The sequence below is a fragment of the Pristis pectinata genome, chromosome 25, assembly GCF_009764475.1.
Source record: "Pristis pectinata isolate sPriPec2 chromosome 25, sPriPec2.1.pri, whole genome shotgun sequence".
Lineage (NCBI taxonomy): Eukaryota > Metazoa > Chordata > Chondrichthyes > Rhinopristiformes > Pristidae > Pristis > Pristis pectinata.
The window spans coordinates 8,123,334-8,145,599 of NC_067429.1; the positions used below are offsets into that span (position 1 = coordinate 8,123,334).

The window sequence follows — 22,266 nt, forward strand, 5'->3', positions numbered from 1 at the left end:
TATATTTATAAAAGACTTGTAATTGTGATTTAGGAAGCCAAACATCCAAATTTAAAAATGACATAAAGAAAGGCAACTCTGTAAACAGTGCAAACAGAAGCAGTAAATTTCAACAAGATATTTAAGGAGTGAGAAGATGAGCAAGAATACATAAAATGGATTTCAAAATAAGCATATATGAAGTTATCCACTTAAATAAGAAACTACTTCATTTTACACTTTTAAAAAGATGGAAAGTTAGATACCCAATTCCCAAATGTTCCATGTATATTCAAGTATAGAGACAAAAATAATTGAAAGATTAACAGAATACTGGTCTTTATCACTAGATAATTGGAATGTAAAAGGATGAAAGTTAGTCTTCAGCTTTATAAAGCCCATTAGATTACCGTGAGGATCATGAGCAGTTATGAGCATCACATCCCAGGTAGGAGAGGAGGTAGTATTCAATTACCAGAATGACATCTGAACACTGTTTGATGCTATTACAGAAATTAGAGTTCTATTCCCTGGAATTGGTTAAGAGGTTTGTTGATTGAAGATCTCAAGAGGAAATGATTGGGAGGATGGAGACTATTTCTGCTGATTAGAGAATTCAGGTTTATGGGGCAGAGCCAAAACATCCATGATCTTTTCAAGAACAATAAACAATTCAGGGTGGATAGATTTTTTCAAAGAAACTTTTTGACAAATAGAAACTGATGTGGGGTCAATTGTTAATTATAAATCTGTGATTAGATTTATGATAACAATAGATTTATAGATTTATAAAAAGTAGTGAGAGAAATAGGAACACAGTTAGGCCACAGTGCAGCCATGATTTCACACAACGGATGAATAGATTTGAGGGGCTAGTTGGTTTATTCCCGTTCCCATTTTCCTAATGTATTTCATGTTCCTATTTTCCTAATATATTGAAACACCTATACAAAAATGAAAGTTCTTGCTACATTAAGAATGTTTCAGTTGGCTATCAACTGATGAACTACATTTGTCCTGAGCCCATTCAGCTCATTTGATGAAAACAAAACCAGCCACAGTTCCACTCCTGACCACTGGCCTGTTGGAAAATTCTGGTACGAATCCCAAGTGAGAACAAATCAATGCTAGGCAGTAATCGTTTCTCTTCCATGGACAATGATTATCAGGAGATCATTTTGCAAGTTCAAACACAAAATACCAATGGACTTACAACACCAGCATGTCTTTGCTTCTAAGAGGGGAATGATAATTTGGAGGTTACAAAAAGGACAGAACAAAAAAATTAAAAAGAAATGCAAGTTGAAAAGAAACGTATTTACTTACTTTGGTTTCCTCACAAAAATTCCATGACAGCAAATTTTATTCCAGATCTCAAATTTTTGGGTAGTGATTTGTGAATTCTGTAGGGTGAATTTCCACATTGCAGGAGTCGTCCGTATCTCTTATCTAGATCTCTAAGGACATCCACAATGCAAAATAAATTGAGCGCTTACACAAGGACATCTTTCTTGTTGTTAAAATTCTTAAGTATATTTCAGCCATAGCCACAAATCCTTGTCAGATTTAAGATGAATTCATCTGCACTTCTATTAAATACCAAACTGTTAGAAAAGATTATGTAATAACCTAGGTCATCTCCAGTGGTGCAATCCATGGGTAGTCTGACACCTCAAGTGCGAGTTTTGATGTGTCCCACAGCTTCATTTCAATCTAAATGTCACAGGAGATTTGTTCATCGCTCTAATGAAGCAATCAAACTACAACAGCCTGCTCTTTTTCATTTGGCTAATGGCAGATGTAGAACAGCAGAATACATCATTTCTATCTATAACACAGTCCCATATACACACTATAAGACGCAGCTGTCTTACTCCCTGAATATTTGAATTAAAAGCAGGCCAACTAATAAAGTGTAAATGGAATTCAGAGTACACACAAGCAATTGCAAACCAGACTTGAGACTGCTCTTAAACTGGTTCAAAACAATCTGTTATAAATTGGGTCCTGGCTCTGACATTGCAGTTCCATCAAATCAGTGTTGAGCAAACAATACCAAACTTGCAATCTAAATAAATTCAAAGTCTCTCTATGCACAATTGAAATCCATTCACACAGTTACCCAATCACTGATTTTGATATGATTTAATATGAAATGCAATTTTCTAAGTATCGAAGTGTGGACCCCAAATGCCAAATAGTAAATTAGATATTTTCACAAAGACAAAAGAGACTGCAAATGCAAGAATTTGGAACAAAAACAGAACACGGAAAGAACTCAGCAGGTCAAGCAGCATCTGTGGAGGTAAAAGGTGTTGACATCTTGGGTCAAGATCCTGCACGAGGAAAGATTGCCAATGTATAGCAGTAAGAGGAAGTTGGGGGGTGGGATAGAGGCTGGTGGGTTATAGATGGAACCAGATGGGGAGGGAATAATGGGCAGAAGGAACCAGGTTTGGGGTCAGGAAGGAGCAGGGAGAGGTGAACATTATTTGCACAAAACAATCATCCATCATGAGGTTTCTTCGTGAATCATTTTGAACAGACTGTAGGAACCAAAGTTTCTAATTAATTGAATTTCACAGATAATACCCAAGAATCTCTGTTTCATCCTCACGAAGTTGTGGAGAAATGTGAGCCGCTGTATTTTAGTAGGAAGAATGAGAGACAACATAGCATTAAGAAAACTGTTCTAAAAGAAGTGCAGAAGCATTGGGACCTCGGTGTTTCTGTGCGTAAACCATGAAGCATAGATAAGGCAAACACAATTCTGGGCTTTATCAATAGAAGCAAAGAATATAAAAGCAAGGAAGATATGCTGAATCTTTATTAAACACTGGTCTGGTGTCAACTGAAGGACTGTGTTCAATCTCAGTCACCACATTATAGGAAGAATGTGAAGCATTAGATAGGGTCCAGAAAAATTAAATAAATGAGAGATCAAAATTATAAGAGTAAATTTGAGATGCTGGCACTTTGTTTGAAGAAAAGGTTAAGATATAAAATGATGAAGGGTCTGGACAGAGTGAATAGTTGGGGTACTGTTCCCTTTGGTGGACAGGTTGACTGCTCGAGGTCACAGGTATAAAATGAAGGGAAGAGAATTAAGAGTGACATGAGGAAAAAACACTATTTCATGCTGCATGCGGTTGAAATCTGAAATGCAATACCAGCAGATGTGATGGAGGCAGGCTCCATTATTGCCTTCAAGATGGAATTAGATGAGTATATGGGAGAATAAAAAATTGTAAGGCTACAGAGAAAGGACTGTGGCTGGAACTAGAGGGTTGCTCTGGTAGAGAGCTAATGTGAACATGGACTGAATAGTCTCCTTCTGTAAAGGATTTACCAAGTATGGTAATATCAATATAGTATTAAATAAAACCCTTTAAAAACATTAAACATTTTGTTTGTACATGTGCAAGTATTTCCTGCACAGACATTAAGTGAATGCAACATGCCTCATGGAATTTCCTATTATAAATAAAACATCACAACAGATGATTGTGTTGTTTAATGATATGCAGATTTATCTTTCAAGACCGGCAAATAAAATCTAATCTAGTAACAGAATAAAATTCTCCCATTTGCTGGATGCAAGATGAAACTAAACCTAGCCACTATAGGGAACATGAATAACTGGCCCACAATGTAACAACCAGGTGAATGAATTATTTCCTCCTATAAATTCCATTTTTTTTTAGAAAAGTTGTTGGCACAGCTCTTTCATACTTCAGTGATTTGGTGTGGCAATTCAACCCTTGCTTGACTCCATTGCTCTTGCCATCAATTAGCTTAGTTTTATTGAAAATTTACAAGTTGGCAAAATAAAGCAAAAAATAGAGCACAAAAAGAGACAGCAGTCAAAGCAGGCAGCAAACAAAATCATTTCCCTCATTCAAAAATAAATATTTCCTGACACTCAGCCTTGTAGAATTTCATACATTACTGATCAAACCCAACTCTAACAGCTGTACCTCAAGCTACTATTTGATAATCAGATTGTGAACACTAAATGTCTCAGATCCTCACAGAAAACTCGCATGCAATATCTGCTTTCATTATAATATTGCTAGAATTAGGATTTTAAAACTACATGTCAACTCAGATGGCTACATTATATTTTAAATATTTGATGCAAAGTGTTGGTGTAGAAGGTGCATACCAAAGTGTCTTTGCCATATACATGGCATAGCTTTGTCTCTGTACTGTAACATATTCTAAGGCCAATCTTCCCGCTCTATCCTAGGCTGAGCTTGGAGGTTTACCATTATTCTACCACTGTTAATCATTAAGTGTACCAAGGTGCAATTGGCTTGCCATTCCTTGTCTCCTAACAAGGAAAGAAGAACACAAGAAAACAGGAGTAGGAGTAGGCCACCAGGCCCCGCCATTTGATATGATCACAGCTGATCTATGCAGGCCTCAATTCCTCTTCTGTGCCAGTTCCCTATGAGGCTCATTTCCTCAATCTTTCAAATATTTATCTATCTCCATCTTAAATATAACTAATGATCTGACCTCTATCACCCTCTGGGCTAGAGAATTCCAGAGATTCACTACCTTCAGAGAACTCAATATTAAAAGACCGGCCCCTTAGCTAGTAACTATGTCCCTCTTTTTGTGACTCTCTCACTAGGCGTCTAGAACATCTACCCTGCCAAGCCCTCTTGTGCATTTGAGTAAGGTAACCCCTCATTTTTCTAAACTCCAGGGAATAGAAATAAAATGTCTATCCTCTCTTAATAGGCAACCCTCTCATCCCAGGAATTAGCCTGGTGAATCTCTTTGGAACTGCTTCTAATGCTACTATATCATTTTTTTAGTAAGGAGACCAGTACAGTGCAGAATATTCCAGCTGTGGGCTTATCAACACCCTGCACAAATGTAACACAATCTCCCTACTTTTAAACTTCAACACCTTTGTAATAAAAGGACAAAATGCTATTTGCCTTCTTAACTATTTGTTGGATCTGCCTGCTAACTTTGTGATTCATGTGAACACCTAGATCCTTTAAGCCTCACTTATTTGCAGTCTCTCTCCAACGATATAGTAATCCATCTTTTAATTGCTCTTAATGTAATCATACATTCCCCACATTCAACTCCATTTGCCAGTTTTTCACCAATCTATTTATAGTCCGTTGCAGAGTCACAATGTCTTCATCACAACATGCCCTTCCTCCTTATTTTCATATCATTGGTGCACTAACTTATAAAATAACATATGGGAGGATTTCTGCTAAAGGTACATATCTCACCACTCCAAATCAGAGTGCTTGGAAGCTCTGATATATTGAAAACAATACTGCAGAGATCACTAATAGTCATTCGGACTTTAACTTCATACTACCATGACTGCAGCATTCCTTCTCATTAAACTAATTCCATAATGATATTGTTGGGTACAGATTTCTAGGATTTTGCCTGTTACATTAATGGCCAAGCGATCCATTTTGTTTAAATGGAAGGATCCAATACCTCCCACCACTTTTCAATGGTTTTCTCAAACTATATCATGTTTAAACTTAGAAAAAATTAGGAGTGGCACTGTTGATTCGTCGCTTAAATTTGAGGAAGCTTGGAGTCAATTTATTCAATATTTTCATATGATATAGATCCCTTTTCAATAATCTTTGAATTTAGAGGAGCGGAGTTGATGACATAATAATGCTCTTTGTTCATCGAGAAATATCAGTCCAGTTTTTGTTTTCTTTTGAAATTTTTTTAAAGTTTGTTTTGTTACTAACAATTTTTTATTTCAATTTGGGGTTTTTTTTATATAATAAATCTTTTTCTTTCTCCTTTTGATTTTTTTTAATAATATATTCATTTACCAAGAAACCATGGGGCCTAGAATATATTTTTTTATTCTTTATGACTATATATGTCAGGATTGCCCTCCCGATCTCTTTGTACTACGTGTATAATTACTGATGTTATATGTACTAATCTGCATTAATTTGAAAATTAATAAAAAGATTGAAGATTTCTAAGATTTTGACCAGGCAATGAAGGAATGATTATATTCCCAGTTCAGGACCACATATGGTCTAGACCAGAAGTTCCACAAGTGGTGGAAACCACATTTTTGCTGCTCTTGTTCAGTGAGTCACAAGTTTGAGGGGTTATGAAGTTTTGAGTAAGATGCGGTGTTGAATTGAGAGATGTTCAGTTGCCAGAGGGAAAGGCAATCACTCAACCAAATTGTTTTTTAAGCTTCAAGTGTTGACAGACCTTATAGAGGATGGAAAAGATCTGAGGAGCCATGCAAGTTGCTTGCTGCAGTACACCAAGCTGCTCCTGTCTTGACAGTATCTATATGACCAGTCTAGTTATGTCGAGGTGACTCCATTGTATGATATTGGCGATGGGGAAATAACACAAAATGGTGGAAACAGTCAGAAGATCAGGCAGCAACTGTGCCAACCAAAAGAGTTAACATTTCAGCTCGAATACCCTTCATCAGAACTGAATGATTTTTCTGGTGACGGTTCTTCAACCTGAGACATTGAAGACTTTTCATGAGAAGAACCATCCAGTTCTGATAAAGGGCCTTGGACCCGAAACATTAACTCTTCTTTGTAGTTATTGCCTGACCTGTTGACTGTTTCCAGCATTTTCCATATTTTTTCCATTTAAAAATTTCCAGCATTAGCACTTTAAAAATTTTCATTTATTGACAATGAGGAATACAGCAGTAGTTTTTCCCTTTTGACATACATGATACATGCCACTTTTCAATCTAATCCTCAAAGCTCTCAAACACAACCTCATACCTGCCCCTGGACCATGACCCCACCAACGAAGACCAAGCCGCAGCTTCCCACACTATCACAGATCTCATCACATCAGGACATCTCCCCGCCCCAGCTTCCAACCTGACGGTGCCCCAACCCCACACTTCCCGCTTCTATCCCTTACCCATGATCCAAAAACAGAACCGTCTTGGTTGGTCCATTGTTTCTGCCTGTTCTTGCCCCACTGAACCTACCTTCTCATACGTTGACTCTATCCTGTCTCCCCTTGTCCAGTCCCTTCCCACTTACATCTGGGACACTTCACATGCCCTTCACTACTTTGACATCTTCCGATTCCCTGGCCTCCACTGCCTCATCTTTACTATGGATACCCTGTCTTTATACACCTCTATCCCCCATCATTGCTTGAGGAGCTTCACATGTAACTGAACACTACACAAATCATTAGCAAACACAAACTTCCTCACAATGGAAAGCCATTGATGAGTAAACCAAAGACAGTTGGATACAGGGCACTACCTTAAGAAATGCCTACAATAATATCCTGGAGCTGAATTTGCCTAATGATATACATGTGGTTAGGTCTAATCATCAAACGATATTTATTATAACGATATACCAAACAAAAGGATACAAACACAATCAAGGGCTGTTTTTTTTAAAGTGATATCTCCAAGTTGCATACTTGCAAATATCCTGTCACTATGACAACAAAAAATTCTAAAAGCAAAATCACATGAATATGACTATTTGAGAGAAAGTAGAACAGTACAGCACAGTATGCACCCTTCGGCCCACGATGTTGTGCCCACCTATATAAACCTTATCCACATTCAATCTATCCACCTAAAATAAAAAATGTATCTTTTGAATAGGGAAAGTAAACAATATGATGTTCTTTTATTGTATTCTAGATCAATTTATTTTGCATTACACCACTGAGTTTAGAGCAGCAACGCGCTTGCACCTTGATCATTTTCTGTCAATGTTTTTCAATAGTCCTTCTGCTGTGCCCCAAGTTTTCTAATTCATTTTCCATAGCCCTTCAACACTTTGTTTTCATGAAAGCACGAAAATGAAGCTGCACGTGTCCATCTCATTGCTATTCTAGGATAGAAATGGCTTACATCCAAAGCACATAGCCAATCCAAATCAAACACCTCCTGGTAAAGATGTGCTCATATCTTCACGGCTGCACTGTACAATTAGGTTTGAGATTGTTTCAAGCCAAAAGATATGGAAGGTTTTTCCAAAGCAGATAGTATGAATTGAAGATGGTTTGGGTATATTACTCAGTCATTCCCCATCATTCTGCACTATATACACATGTCAAAAGTATGCAGATTTCAAAAATCTTTAGTTTGGTTTCTTGTTATATTTTGATAGCTTCCTGTCGATATTTAACTCATGCCTTTGATAATACTGTATTAGATGGTTGGCCTCATTCCATCATCCTGGCCGACACTATTGCCCGAGAATGTGAAGGTTTCTGTATTCATAAGAACATGATCCTCTATCGATACTGGTAAAGAGAGGATAGTGGTGCAGCAGACGGCACTGTTGGCTCACAGCTCTAGGGACCAAGGTTTGATCCTGACCTTGAGTACCATCTATGGAGTTTATATTATCCCTGTGTCTGAGCGGGTTTCTGCTGTGTGCACAGATGCACTGTTAGGTTAATTACTTACTGTAAATAACCTACAGTTATTTACTCATCATTGGCAACTGGCAATAGAATCAAAGGGGAATTGATGCACACATGAGCGAGAACAAGTTTCAGGGCTACATACAAATAAGAACAGAAAAGAGACTAATGGGATTGCTCTGTTGAGAGCTGACATGGACCCTTTGGGCCAAATAGCCTCCTGTGTAGTAATCAGTAAGCAAGCAATATTAAGGTCATGTATGTGCTGTGGTTAATTTTCAGTCTTATTTGCTGCTGAATGTATAGAATTTTTTTCCTTGTTATGTAATGTTAGGTATGTGATAGAAAAGGGACATCATTGGAAAGTCAATGTCTTCAAGGAACGTGAAGGGTGTCCATCTGATGTCTCAACATCCAATTAAGCAGAGCTCATTGTGTTCAACAATGCATGTAAAGTTAGCATAGAAGCTTTTGAACAACTCAAATGTACAGCCAGAAGCTTGCCAACTGAGAGTGCCTGATACCTTAAAACTGCATAAACGAGAATCAACATCTTACGAAGGAAAAGAACTTGGTAAAAATATTACTCAAACTCCTACCCAAAGCACACATGGAGAACATATTTCAATAACAGCTCATGACATAGACAGGATATTAAATCTGAAGCTGTTGTTTACCAATATGTCAACTCTTCTCTATTACTACTGAATTATAACTCCAGAATGTATGTGTTTGAGTATCCATGAAGCCGGATGCAGAATGAATCACTATCTCCATCACAGAAAATTAGAAAGGAAGAGAAATCATTCCCACATCAAGTACAGCACTAAAGCCAAGTATGCACATCAGGGAGAAACTAAATCCATTTACCCAAAGTACATCCTATTATGATTTCCAGAAACCATTTTTAGGAACATACCTAATGAATTCTTAATACATGTTCTGTTTATATAATTTATACTGATCATAAAAGCCGAAGCAGACATTAAAAAGATGGTGCAGCATTATCATTTAATGTAGCACATCGGTTTACTAGATACATGCAGAAGGTGTCATATTTGAAACTTTCCTATTTGGTTCAAACTTCATTCCCACACAGTCCATTGGTGTTTCTTATCAATGCTGGTGTTATTTTTGACCTCAGTACTATTCAGCCAGTGACATTTTGTCTTCCATGGAGAACCAATATGTCAATAATCAAAAAGATAATTAAAAGAAACAATGTGTAATCTTACAAGTTTAACTACTGTACAGGATGGTGCACTTGTAAATGAAGGCTTGCTGAGAGGTACATTCCATGAACTCAACAACCTTAACATGAATGTTGTTCCACAAAGTTCAAGTGAATATCATCCCCAAACTCTGAACATCATTCTATATTCCTGCAATCTCTATGGTTTGTAAATTTGGTAACACATGCTTCCATTATAAAAACTGAGCAGAAAATTCCCCAAATCTATCTTCATTTGGACTATAATCCCCGTTCCTAGAGTAAAACACTCCTCTACTAAGTCGGGGAAGAATTTGGGGGGGGGGGGGGGGGAGACAGAACTGCATAGTTCAGAAGTCACTTCACTTTTGTCTCTTACTATCTATAACAATGAGATGAAAATCTCTTTTCTAATTTTATTAAGAAATACTGGACAGTTTCTGCTCAATTCCTAACAGCCTGAACCATTTCCTCTTCACCCTTTAATGATACCAAATAATACATTGGGAGCAAACAAAAATAAAAAATCATCCGTGGCAATGAATCTATACCCTTGTATGAGCACAAATGGTCCGTGCTAAGAAGGGTATTTCATTAGCAAGTCTCTTAGTATGATTAAAATATAAAATACAATGATGTATAAGTGTAATATAAAAGTAATTAAGGAGCTAGCAGGATGATCATTGCCATTTTGAAATGTGCTGCGATGCCACTGGTTTCTGCATCTACATGTTCAATGAGAAATTTCAAAAATACTAGCTTTCAGGGTCATGCAAACCAAAACTTACAAAATCCCTAAGTCATTATCCAGTTTACAAATAATAATTCAAAAAAAATCATGTATTCAGTCAATAGTAAACTAGATATTAGTATTATATTGAAAGATTCTATATTTTACTCCATCTCATATTCTTAATAGTATTATTTTAAATCCCTTCCCAAAGGCACAACTACAATCTTTAAAACTGTGCCAAGATATCCATACTCCACACACAAAAATTCAGGTAATGTGTGTTGCCAATTTATTTGGCAGAAGGGGCATCACAATCCAAAAAAGACCTGCCTTTAGTCAAAATGATCATACACATTTTCAGTAACAGTTATCAGATTCTTGATGAGGCCATCTGTAATGGCCTTATTATTGAAGCCAACTATTACCAAGATGGAAAAACTACTAAGCACAGTAATTGCACCAGGGGACCTTTGAGTTTCTTTGGCTCAACAAATCATCAACTAAGTCATCGAGCAGATGTAGAAGCAGTTTTCAGTTAGCCCGACCAACAAAAGTCATTTGACACTGGGCCCAGGCTGCCTGTAGAGCTTGGTCCACAAAATATTTTTACCACGAGTCTAGAAAAGAAAATATAACAAACCAGTGCCATGGACAAGCCTGGGTCCAATGTCTAATTGTGTTTATTGGCTGGACTAACTAAAAGTATTTTTACATCTGCTCAATGGCTTAGTTGGTAGAGAAAATAGAAAAGCTGAGTTTTTTTTAAATGGCGAGAGATTCATTGGTGTTCTGAGAGACCTGGGTGTCCTTGTACACAAATCAAAGGAAGTTAATATGCAGATTCAGCAAGCAGGTATGAAGACAAATGGCACATTGGTCTTCAGTGCAAGAGGAGTTAAATAGAAGAGTAGGAATGTCTTACTTCAATTAAATTGAGCTGTGGTGAAACTACCTCTGGAATATTATGAATGGAGCTCAGAGAAGGTTCGTCCATTTGATTTCTGGCATGGCAGGTTTGATGAATGAGGAAAGATTAAGCAGACAAAGCCTGTACTTTAGAATTTAGGAGAATAAGATCTCATGGAAACATAAAATTCTTGAGGAGCTTGACAAGGTAGATGCGAGTTAATGTTTCCCCTGGCTAGGGTATGTAGAACCAGGGGTCAAAGTACCAAAATAAGGGGTCAGCTATTCAAGCAGAGGTGAGATAGGCAGTAAATTTTCAGAATATACTACCCAAAAGGCTGTGGAGGTCAATTGCTAAGTATATTCATTACAGATACAAATAGACTTTTAGATATTAAAGGAAGAAAGGGACCAGTGGTGCTGTCGTAAAAGGTCAGCCATGATCTTAATAAATGCCAGAGAAAGCACAATGGGCTGATTGGTCTGCTCCTAGTATTTTCTGCATTCTTACAAAATAGCTCTACTCAGTTCTGATATTTGGAAACAGAAATTGAAGTTAGAATTCAATTTCCAACATTGAACTTCTCAAAAGTACCAATCCAACCTTCAATTCCGAGATACTTTAATTTATCTCCTTCCTTTCCAGCAGATTTCTTTCCTTCTTAATTCATCCTTTTAGGCAAAGGAGACTTCATAAGTTATCCCTCCCTCTTTCTAACCAACTTTTAAAGTGCCAGGCAGTATTCCACCCACAAATTCACTTTCAGAGATGGCAGAGCCTCTACAATTCAGCTTAGACTGGACATTGTTGGTTTAACCTGGATTCGTCTGCACTACCTGTCAGTGACTGGGCAGGGATACAGCATCACAGCGACCTTTAGATATTTCAGTAATATTTAGTCCAATTATAAGAAACCATCCCAAGTACTTCAGTAGCAAAACAGTTCAAAAGGTCACTAGTTAGCGCTACAAAAGTGTGCGTTAAAACTTGGTGTTAAATAATAGTGTATGTGTGATTTCTTGATTAGTGCTTTAAGTTATTACTGTAACAATCATCAAGTTATGTACCCAAACCATAAGAATTTGTATCTGGTTTGCATGCATCCTGTGGGTGCTCTCTGCAGATTATAGATATTCCCTGTTTCATGTATGAAAGCAGTGGCCAATGCAAGTGTTCTAACAGATGCTGTTTTTTTTGTATGGGGTGAAAACATTGGGAACAAGCAAAAATTAAAAAAAACAAATAGTTCATGGCTAACTTTGAAACATGAAAAATTGGTTTTTCACTGCTCCAGATTTAGAAGTGGTACAAACCATTTCTGAGCTGATCCTGAATTGATCTCTAGGAACAGTAAGCAAGTCAAGTTTTTCACCATACCTCAGTGCATGTGACAACAATAAACCAATTTACAAACTTGGGAAATTAACCCATCTCTTTGTGTAGTTTATTGACCCATTTTATTTCAAAATTTCTGGCACTCATGGGGTGGGAACCCAATCCAAGTTGCCATTTTTATATAGGCAGACTGTACATTGATTGAGAGTGGATTACTCATCCATAGATGACATTATAGTTGTGTTCCATCCTCCGGGCATGATGTATATTCAGGAAAGTTGATGAACTGCGAATAGGTGCAATTTCTAAACATCTTCCCCAACAATCACAGCAGGGAAGAACTACGGTTAACTGTTTTACACCAAAATCCTGCCTGGAATTGGCTTGTCCAACACTAGCCAGAAGACTAACCTGACAATTCATCTGCTTCTATTCTACAACACAGCTACAAAAATTATGGAGCTGCTTCCCCAAGACAGCACAGGGTACCTCCAGCAATTTTTTTTTGCACTGGGATTCAATATATTTGAATTAAAAGAATTGTATCTTCTGTCAAGTAGGCTGAAGTTCTTGAGCAGACAGTTTGTAATCAGCAACAGTGGCCTTAGTATTAAAATATCCCATATCCAATGTAACTAACTATATTCAATGATATCAAGGGAACTATGGAGTAGTCAGGCTGGATGCTTGTGGTTAAACAGCAGTTGCCGGACTGCTAGCTGGCTAAAGCTGAGTACACTAACCATGATGACTTTTTTTTAAGGTTAAATATATTTTATCTAGCTAGGCATCCCCAAATGCAGTCAGACTCAACCCAATGCCCTGCAACTTGTATCCAATTCAACATAACCAAACTTTCACTGAGAAATGGACTTTCGTGGTAATACAGGATAAGCAGAGCATCTGCATCCAGGTCCACTGCTTTCTTAGAATGGAAACTTCCTAATCGAGGTGCACTTCTTCATTTTTACTGGGAACAGTAATTGCTGCAATATGCACAAATATTCTAGGATTGAAAAATCCATAGTCTTAGTCGGGATACAAAATTGTCACTTTTCAAAGTACAATCATAAAAATTCACCATGGGAAAACAGAAAGAGAGACTTCACTCAATTTTCCATTTTTAAAACTGCTGTTTTTATTTAAAATCATATCGTTGAGAAGTAAACATTGATCAAAAATCTGAAAGAGTGAACCAATGCAGACTAACAAGCTCCAGATGCAGTTCTTAGCCTGCAATAGCCAGTCACTGACAGGTGTTATAATTTCACTAAGCACTCCAGGCTGGAGAAGGGGTGGGGTAGAAAACCAATTACAGATTAAACTCATGTTGGAAACCATGCATGAATTCCAAAGAATAAAACTGATCTTAGCTGATATGCTTTCCATGGTAAAATATCTTGCTAATATTCACTGACAAGGTTCATTGAAGAATGGCCATTCTTCAATGTACCAGAGGGCTGCTGTCACCTATACCCCAGCAGTATGTTGGCATCTTCAGTCAAGAAAACAGCAATTAACATGATAAATCTTGGTACACCTTACAGGCTTCTCAAATATTATTTAGAACTTTAGGAATATACTATCCTACTACTTACGTATACATCTATTAATACTGCCAATTCAAGTCTGTTTTTATACAGGATGCTTATTAGCTTGAATTCCCAAGTAATTGTAAAGTCGGTGGATTGGTGCTGCAGTGCCAAATTCACCGCAGAGGACTGTCAAAGTGGAGTGAATCAACAATGCATTCCAAGGTTGCTCTCGGCATTAAAACTGTTCCACCTAACAGAGTGTAAACACTGGATTGAATCGATACTGCATTGACAGGGCAGGGCTTAGAAAGGGATATTGTGCAACTCTGCTTCTCCTGCCCTTTGCTCTCCCTCTCCTGGATACAATGTGACGTGTGATATCATGTTCAGTTCTTTCTGCTTCAAGTTGCTAGATATTACTTCATTTCCTTCAGGACTCAATCAGTATTTTACATGGTACCTCTGATTTAGTCATTGTTTACTGCATCTGATCATGAGTTAAGGTTCTCCCCCACTTTCCTGAAAGCTCTAATTAATTACCCAAAGATATCATTTGTCCTCTAGGTGCTTTACATTACTGGCTATATCTCACGTAGGAGTCAAGACATGTATGTTCCCCACAGAGAACACTTAAGTGATATCAGGAATAGGAGCTCTGGCTGGATTTTCTGTTGCTAACCCAAGTACAAGTGGCTTCTCAAAACAAGTGTATGTTAAGCACAGACTAACAATCCAACCTGGTCTCTTGGTCTGTTTCACTTTATCCAGCTAGAGTAACAAGAAAATCAGTCATCTGTCCTTAGCTCTGTGATTCAACTATAAAGGAGCTGTGGCAGAAAGTGAAAATTGTAGCTGAGAGCAAGGATTGCAATCAGTCACTTTCATTTTTTTCAAACCCAAGTTCCACAAGAATCTGGATTAAGCTGTTGATAAACCTGGTGTGCATACAAGTCAAGATCAAAAAAGTTGACATCCAGAAAAAAAATGGATAAGTCACACTCAAGGAAGACATGTAAAATATTTGAGATGCCAGAGTGACTCTAGAGAAATTCTCAGGCTTGGCAATAACAACTATTGCTTGAACACTGGTTATGAAAAATATCCAGAACTCAGAGCCCACAGGACAAAGGCAAAGAGATGTTTATGAAGATGTCTCCAATTGGTTGAGATTGTGGGAAGAATGATAACAACAATGTGCTCCCATTTATGGCGAGCTTAAGAGTTATTTCTGATATTGGTTGTCTGCCTGCAAATGCTCAAACCTGCACATTACTGTCTAGTTTTTACCCATCTGTGAGGAAGAGCAGGCGGCACAAGAAACAGGATCTCTTTGGGCCAAAAAAGATATAAAGTTTGACGTAAGGTTGGAACTGAGTCAATTCTCACTGGCAGACACTAGTCGAACACCTGAGCCAAGCTGCTCTGCAGTACTCCAAGATTCTGATGATATTTGAGCAATGAATCTATCTCAATAATGGAATATGGAAGGATGGACATACAAATACAGACTAAGAATCCACCTTTTCCATTCCAGATAAACTTGCAACTCGATGCTCTCACAAGCTGGTTATTCTACTGGGTAAGCAAAAGAAGTAGACTGTATTACCAAATTGCAGACTTATCCAAATAAAACTATCACTGCACACTCCTGAGATCAGTAACTAGGATTATTCCAATCCATAACAGAACTGTCTAGGTTTGAATAAGTACAATGTGCCCCAATGGTAAGAGAATCTGCATCCTATATTGGCTAAATAGAAATGCTACCTGGATATTATGTTCTGTTATTGTTCTTCTTCCCAATAGTCTTTGGGTCCAGGCCACTCAGTTTCACATTGTCAATATTTCAAACATTCTATTTGCTGTATCTCATTACTCCATAGCAAATCCCTCTTGTTTTTAGTTATTAATCCAAGTCCATAGCAATTAAAAATTTCAATCAGAGTACATGTAAGTAACGTAATGTACTGCAATTTATTAACCAATTGGTCACCTGGATTGTTAAACTGGGAATTCTGCCTTAAATCCCAGTCTAATGTTTTAGATGAGATTTCTTTTTAAAGGGATAGCTAGCTTGACTCCTATATTGTATAATTCCAGAAATGCTTTGGATTTCGAGTTTATAAATTGCATAAATGCTGTATGTAAAAGTCCTACACAAAACAAAAAGAACATGTAGCACAATTCTTTCCCCAAACTTAGCACATAGTTTCACCAGTACAGTTTCCAGGACTGTTTAATGTTTCTTCCAATGATTCTGTAAGTGGATACATCTCCACTCTTCATTTTTTTTATGAAATCATCTGTTTGTTTTAGACTACATCTCACTGACTTGCTGAGTGTTTCCAAAAAGTCCTGATTTTATTTTAGATTTCCAGCATCTGTAGTTTTTTTCTAATTTTCATCTCACTTCTTTAATGTATTAGGCCCTAACCAAAGACCAAAATTAGCAGCATCTTCTGAAGTTAGCATCAGTTTTTTTTAAATATTCAAAAAAGTAGAGGAAAGTAGATCTTTATTCACACCAGAACTCAAACAGACCATGAGAGGTATAAATAGTTTGAGTAGCATGCAGATTTCCAAGAGGTCTAGACTATCTATAAAAATGCAAATTTAATAGAACTGCAAAGCTAATGCATGTACATAAGCAGAGTATCTTCAATGTCAAAAGTTATTATTAAGCATATTAAAACTTTTTTTCTTTCAACAAAATGCAGCTCCAACCTCCAATAAAACCCCCACAATGTGGACATCTATCAAAGTGCTATCAGGGAAACATAAACAACACCTCAAACCAATTAAAAACAAGAAAGTACATCAGTCCAAATAAGAAGGCATTCAGAGGATGTTCTGCCTGGTTTGAGATACTAGAAAGACATCTCCCCCTCTCCCCAAACCCTTCAAGCTAGATTGCCTTTATAACCACCATCATTCACAAGCTATAGTGATCAGAGGCAAGAAAACAAAACGCCTTAAAATAAAAACAGGGCAATTCTTCCCGCTTCTCAGCAAGTGAATGGGGCAAATGCCTGCAGATTTGCTCTCATGCCTTATCTACCTGCATCCACAGGTAATCCACCCCCCCCCCCCCCCCCCGGCACAGTTGTGGGTCCTCCACCCCGAAGCCTGACTTGTGTCAGAGGCCCGAAGGCGCGGCGTCTGCCCTCTTTGGAGCCGGGGCCTGAACTGCCAGGTGCCCACAACCTCCTCCCCCTCCTCCTGCCCGTCCAATCCACCTGGGATCCCGGAGGATCCGCTGTTTATGTTGCCCTCCCGGCGGTGTCAGCGGCCCCGGTCCTTAGATGGGCCTCCTTCCCCCTCACCCCAACGGCACCAGAGCCTAGGCCCTGCTCTCAGGGGGCTGGGTTTCGAGCCCCTCTCCCGGCTCCTTACCTTGCTCCCCCGGTCACATACTCCAGCTCGGGGGGGGAGGTCACGGTTAATATCGCGGGCCGGACGGCGAAGGCTGCAGGTCGGCGCTCACCAACCTCTCCCTCCCTAACGCCTCGATCCCAGCGGCCGCCTCTCTTCCGCCGGGGCCGCTTCCAACTTTTCCCTCATCAACAACCCGGAAATTTTCTCCCTCCCTCCTCCAAACACACACACACACACAGGCATCCAACAAAATGGAAGCCGCAGCGCGGGCGAGCGAGCGCGCGGGCACGCGGCGCGCTCCCGCCCTGCTCGTGCACGGGGAGCCGGCCGAGCGCGGAGCTGCACCGCACCCTAGTGCCCGGAGGAATAAGCTGCCGCTCCTCAACCGCAACAACAACAACAACAAGTTGCTTCACCTATCCCTGAGGATCCGAATCAGGTTTATTATGAAAATGCAAATCTAATAGAACTGCAAAGCTAATGCATGTAGATAAGCAGAGTATTTTCAATGTCAAATGTTATTGAGGCACAGTAGTGTAGCGGTTTAGGGTAACGCTATTACAGCACCAGGGACCCAGGTTAAATTCCGGCCACTGCCTGTAAGGAGTTTGTACGTTCTCCCCGTGTCTGCGTGGATATCCTCTGGATGCTCCGGTTTCCTCCCACATTGCGAAGGCGTATGGGTTAGGAAGTTGTGGGCATGCTACGTTGGCGCCAGGAGCCTGGCAACACTTGTGGGCTGCCCCCAGAACACTCTACGCAAAAGATGCATTTCACTGTGTGTTTCGATGTATATGTGACTAATAAAGATAGCGTACCATGTCGTATTATTAAGCATATAATCCGTTCAGAAATCTGAAGGGAAGAAGCTGCTCCTGAAATGTTGAGTGTGGGTCTTCAGGCTCCTGTACCTTCTCCCCGAGGGTAGTACTAATAAAGAGGGCATGTCCCGAATGGTGAGGGTCCGTAATGATGGATGCCACCTTCTTGAGGCACTGCCTCTTGAGGATGTCCTCGATGGTGGAGAGGGTTGTGCCCGTGATGGAGCTGGCTGAGTCTACAACCCTCTGCAACCTCTTTCAATCCTGTGCATTGGAGCCTCCATACCAGGCGGTGATGCAACCAATCAGAATGTATCCCCTGTACATCTGTAGAAATTTGTAAGTGTCTTTGGTGACATACCAAATCTCCTCAAACTCCTAATGAAGTACAGCCACTGGCGTGCCTTTTTTTTGTGATTGCATCAATGTGTTGGGCCCAAGGTAGATCCTCTGAGATACTGATGCCCAGGAACTTGAAGCTGCTCACCCTTTCCACCACTGACCTGTCAATGAATACTGGAGTGTGTTCTCCTGACCTCCCCTTCCTGAAGTCCACAATCAATTCTTTGGTCATGCTGACATTGAGCGTGATGTTGTTGTTGTGACACCACTCAACCAGCCGATTTGCCTCACTCCTGTACACCTCCTCATCATCATCTGAAATTCTGCCAACAACGGTGGTGTCATCAGCGAATTTATAGATGGCGTTTGAGCTGTGCCTATTTTTGATGTTTCACCTATTCTCGATGCTCACGTCGTTAAGTCGAGTTTATTGTCATATGCATAAGCACAGTGAGGTATAGGTAGAATGAAAAACTTGGCGACACAAGAGGCTGCAGATGCTGCAGTCTGGAGCAACAAAAAATCTGCTGGAGGAACTCAGCAGGTCGAGCCGCATCGGTGGGAGGAAAGAAATTGTTGATGTTTCGGGTCGAAACCCTCAGAAGCATGTAGGTACAGACAATACACAAAACATATACTATACATAAAATTAGACTGTCAAGTGGAAAAAAAAGACTGTGCCAAAGCAATGATACAATCAAAGACAAGTCCATGGTAGGCTTCACCTATCCTTGGTGTTTCACTAGCACCTTCCTTTCTTATGAGATTTCATAGTCTGTAGCACTTCGTTGTATCAACTATCAGCTCCCAGCCTCTGTCAATATCTCCATCCTTTTCTTCCTCCATCTGGCTCCATCTGCCCGTCAACCCCTCCTCACCTGATCCATCTATCACATGCCACCTCCTGCCTCACACATCCTCCTCTATACTGGCTATCTCCGTCACACACTCAGTCCCAATGCAGGTTCTTGCCCAGAAACATCAACCATATTTTGTCTCCCCAGATGCTGCTTGACCTGCTGAGTTCCTCCAACAGTTTGTTTTATTTAACTCAGGAAGCTGTTTCCATTTGCAGCCCCTTTAGTTACTTTAAAGTCACTTAATTGGCAGTAAAACACGCAGAAGTTGTGGAAGGACCCACTGAAAATTCCTTTTTCTTTCTTTATGCAACAATTAAATATTTACTTTTACAATTTATACAGTTTTGTGGCATTGCAGCTGCTTTCATCAAAGGTGGAGGTAGCCATTAGGTAGGTTTCTGATGCCTCAGGGACCAAGAGAAAAGCTTGGACACGCTGTCAGAGATCCTGAAGGAAGAGATTCCAAGAAGGAACTTCCTGAGCGGAAATGGGGAATGAGAATCCCACCTCAGCCGCCTGTTCCTCTTGTCCCATGATCCCTGCTGTTGCAGAACTGCCTTGCTGTCCGTACACCCCCTATTCTTCCTGCAGACCAAAATGCCAATTAGCAAACACCCTCCCTCTCCTCGCTTGTATAATGTGGCTAATAGAGTAACACAGCGCAATGTGAGATATAATAGCATTGTTGATACACCGACAAATGGTTGAGAGCACTGTCTGCATGAAAGGCTGTGGGACCAGACAACATCCCTGTTGTACTAATGAGAGAGAATTAAAATAAAACTGCAGGTGCTGGAAATCTAAAATGAAAACAGAAAATGCTGAAAATACTCAGCATGTCAGGCAGCATCTATGGAAGAGAAACAGAGTCAACGATTCAGATCAGAAACCCTTCATCAGAATTGAAAAGGAGACAAAAGTAGCTTGTAAAGCTGCAGGGAGAGTGGAGGCAAGGGGGTATCACTGATCGGGTAAAAACAGGGTGACGATGGAGATAGACTGTAAGCAAGGTTATCTGATCAATGAGTGAATGGGAGCAGGTAGAGGGTGACAAAAGAACTGGTCAAAAAATGTGAAATCCAGAACAGGAGGACAAGTGTCGTGAGACAGATTTGAAAGGTCTCGAAAGTACAGGACTCCGAACACAGTCTGGCAAGGAAGGATTTTATTTACAAAGACAAACACGGGAAAAGATAACAGGGGCAATACATACATACACACACGGGTGATCGTGAATGTGGGGAGGGGGGGGTGGGATCACAGCAAGGGTGAGACGCGCACGCGTGCGCGCGCGCGCACACACACACACACACACACACAAAAAACAAGCTGGATACAAACGAATCAAGGAAGAAACAATACGATACCTGCCACTCCTCAATCTCAGCACAAGCATGGCTCTATGCTAGAGGGATATTCTAACTAATTTCTCTTAAGCAGTGCACAGCTTACCTCAGCAACCCTTGGAGACAACAAAGAGGCAGAACCAAGCATGTGGCACTCTTTATACTGCTGGAGGGCTGGGTGGTCCAGCCCAGGTAGTTCAAAAGGGCCAATGGTCAAGTGTGCCAGGTACAAAGGTGTTTAAAGCGACCAATCGTCAGGTGTGCCCTGAGGGGGGCAGGGGTGGAGCCAAACCTTGATTGGCGGTGGTGTGTCTTCCGACCAGATGGGGTCAGTGTTGTCATGTGACAGCCACGACCCTCCACAATACAACAAGTCCAGCAGGTCAGGCTGGGCCTGATCTCTTCTCTCAGAGAGAGAAAAATGGAAGGAATAAAAAAGAAAATAAACCAAGGTAGGCTGAGCTAATATTGCAGATGGATGACTGCTACATAACAAGAAATCAAGCTACCTGAAGCTGTAGAATTCAATAGTGAGTCCAGAAGGCTGCAATGTGCCTAGACAGACGATGAGATGCTGTTCCTCAAGCGTACGTTGGGCCTCTCTGTGACATTACAGGAGGCCACAGGCAGGTCAGAATGAAAGTAGGAGAAGGAGTTAAATTAGCAGGCAACAGGAAGCTCAGGGTTGCTCCGGGGACTGAACACAGGTGTTCTGGAAAGCAATCAACCAGTCTGCATTTGGTTTCTTCTATGTAGAGGAGACCACATTTTGAAAACAGAATGCAGTGTGCTAGATTGGAAGAAGTTCAAGTGAATCGCTGCTTCACCTGGAAAGACAGTTTGGGTCCCTGGATGGTGAGAAGGGACGAGGTGAAAGGACAAGGGTTTGCATCACCCGCGGTTGCAAGGGAAAGCGCCAAAAGCAAGGGGGTGGTTGTTGGGAAAGGAAGGGTGGACCAGCGAGTCACAAAAGGAACAGTCCCTGCAAATGGCTGAAAGGGGGGGAGGGGGGAAGGTGTGCCTGGTGGTGGAATCTCTTTGAAGGTGGCAGAGAATGATCTGTTGAATGCTGTCCCAATGAGGACCTCCTCCAGAACCAGCTGTGCCTCTGGCCAAGCTGTTCCAGTACAGTTACAATAGTGGCATCGACCCGACAATGTGGAAAATTTCCCAGGTTTGTCCTCAGGATAAATCCAATCCAGCTAATTTCCATCAAATCATCAGGAAAGTGAAGGAAGCCTGTTGTTGACAGCAATATGAAGTGGTGCTTACCTGCCAATTACCTGCTCAATGATGTCCTGGTGGGTTTCATCAGGACCACCCAGATCTAGACCTCATCCCACGTTGATCTAATCATTGGTCAAAGAGCTGCATACCAGAAGTGAAGTGAGAATGACTGCCCTTGACATGGTGCAGC

General features: G+C 40.2%; 1 protein-coding gene across 2 annotated transcripts in view; it reads right to left on the reverse strand.

The window, feature by feature from the left end:
* Positions 1-17,823, reverse strand: part of wipf2b (WAS/WASL interacting protein family, member 2b) — a 53,815-nt gene extending 35,992 nt beyond the window's left edge. Inside the window, exon 1 of one of the 2 annotated variants that reach the window (XM_052038544.1) lies at positions 17,499-17,823. The gene's annotated coding sequence lies outside the window, so the exon portion shown is untranslated. The remainder of the gene's footprint in view (positions 1-17,498) is intronic. The other variant, XM_052038543.1, reaches the window with a different exon arrangement.
* Between the last annotated feature and the right edge of the window lie 4,443 nt (positions 17,824-22,266).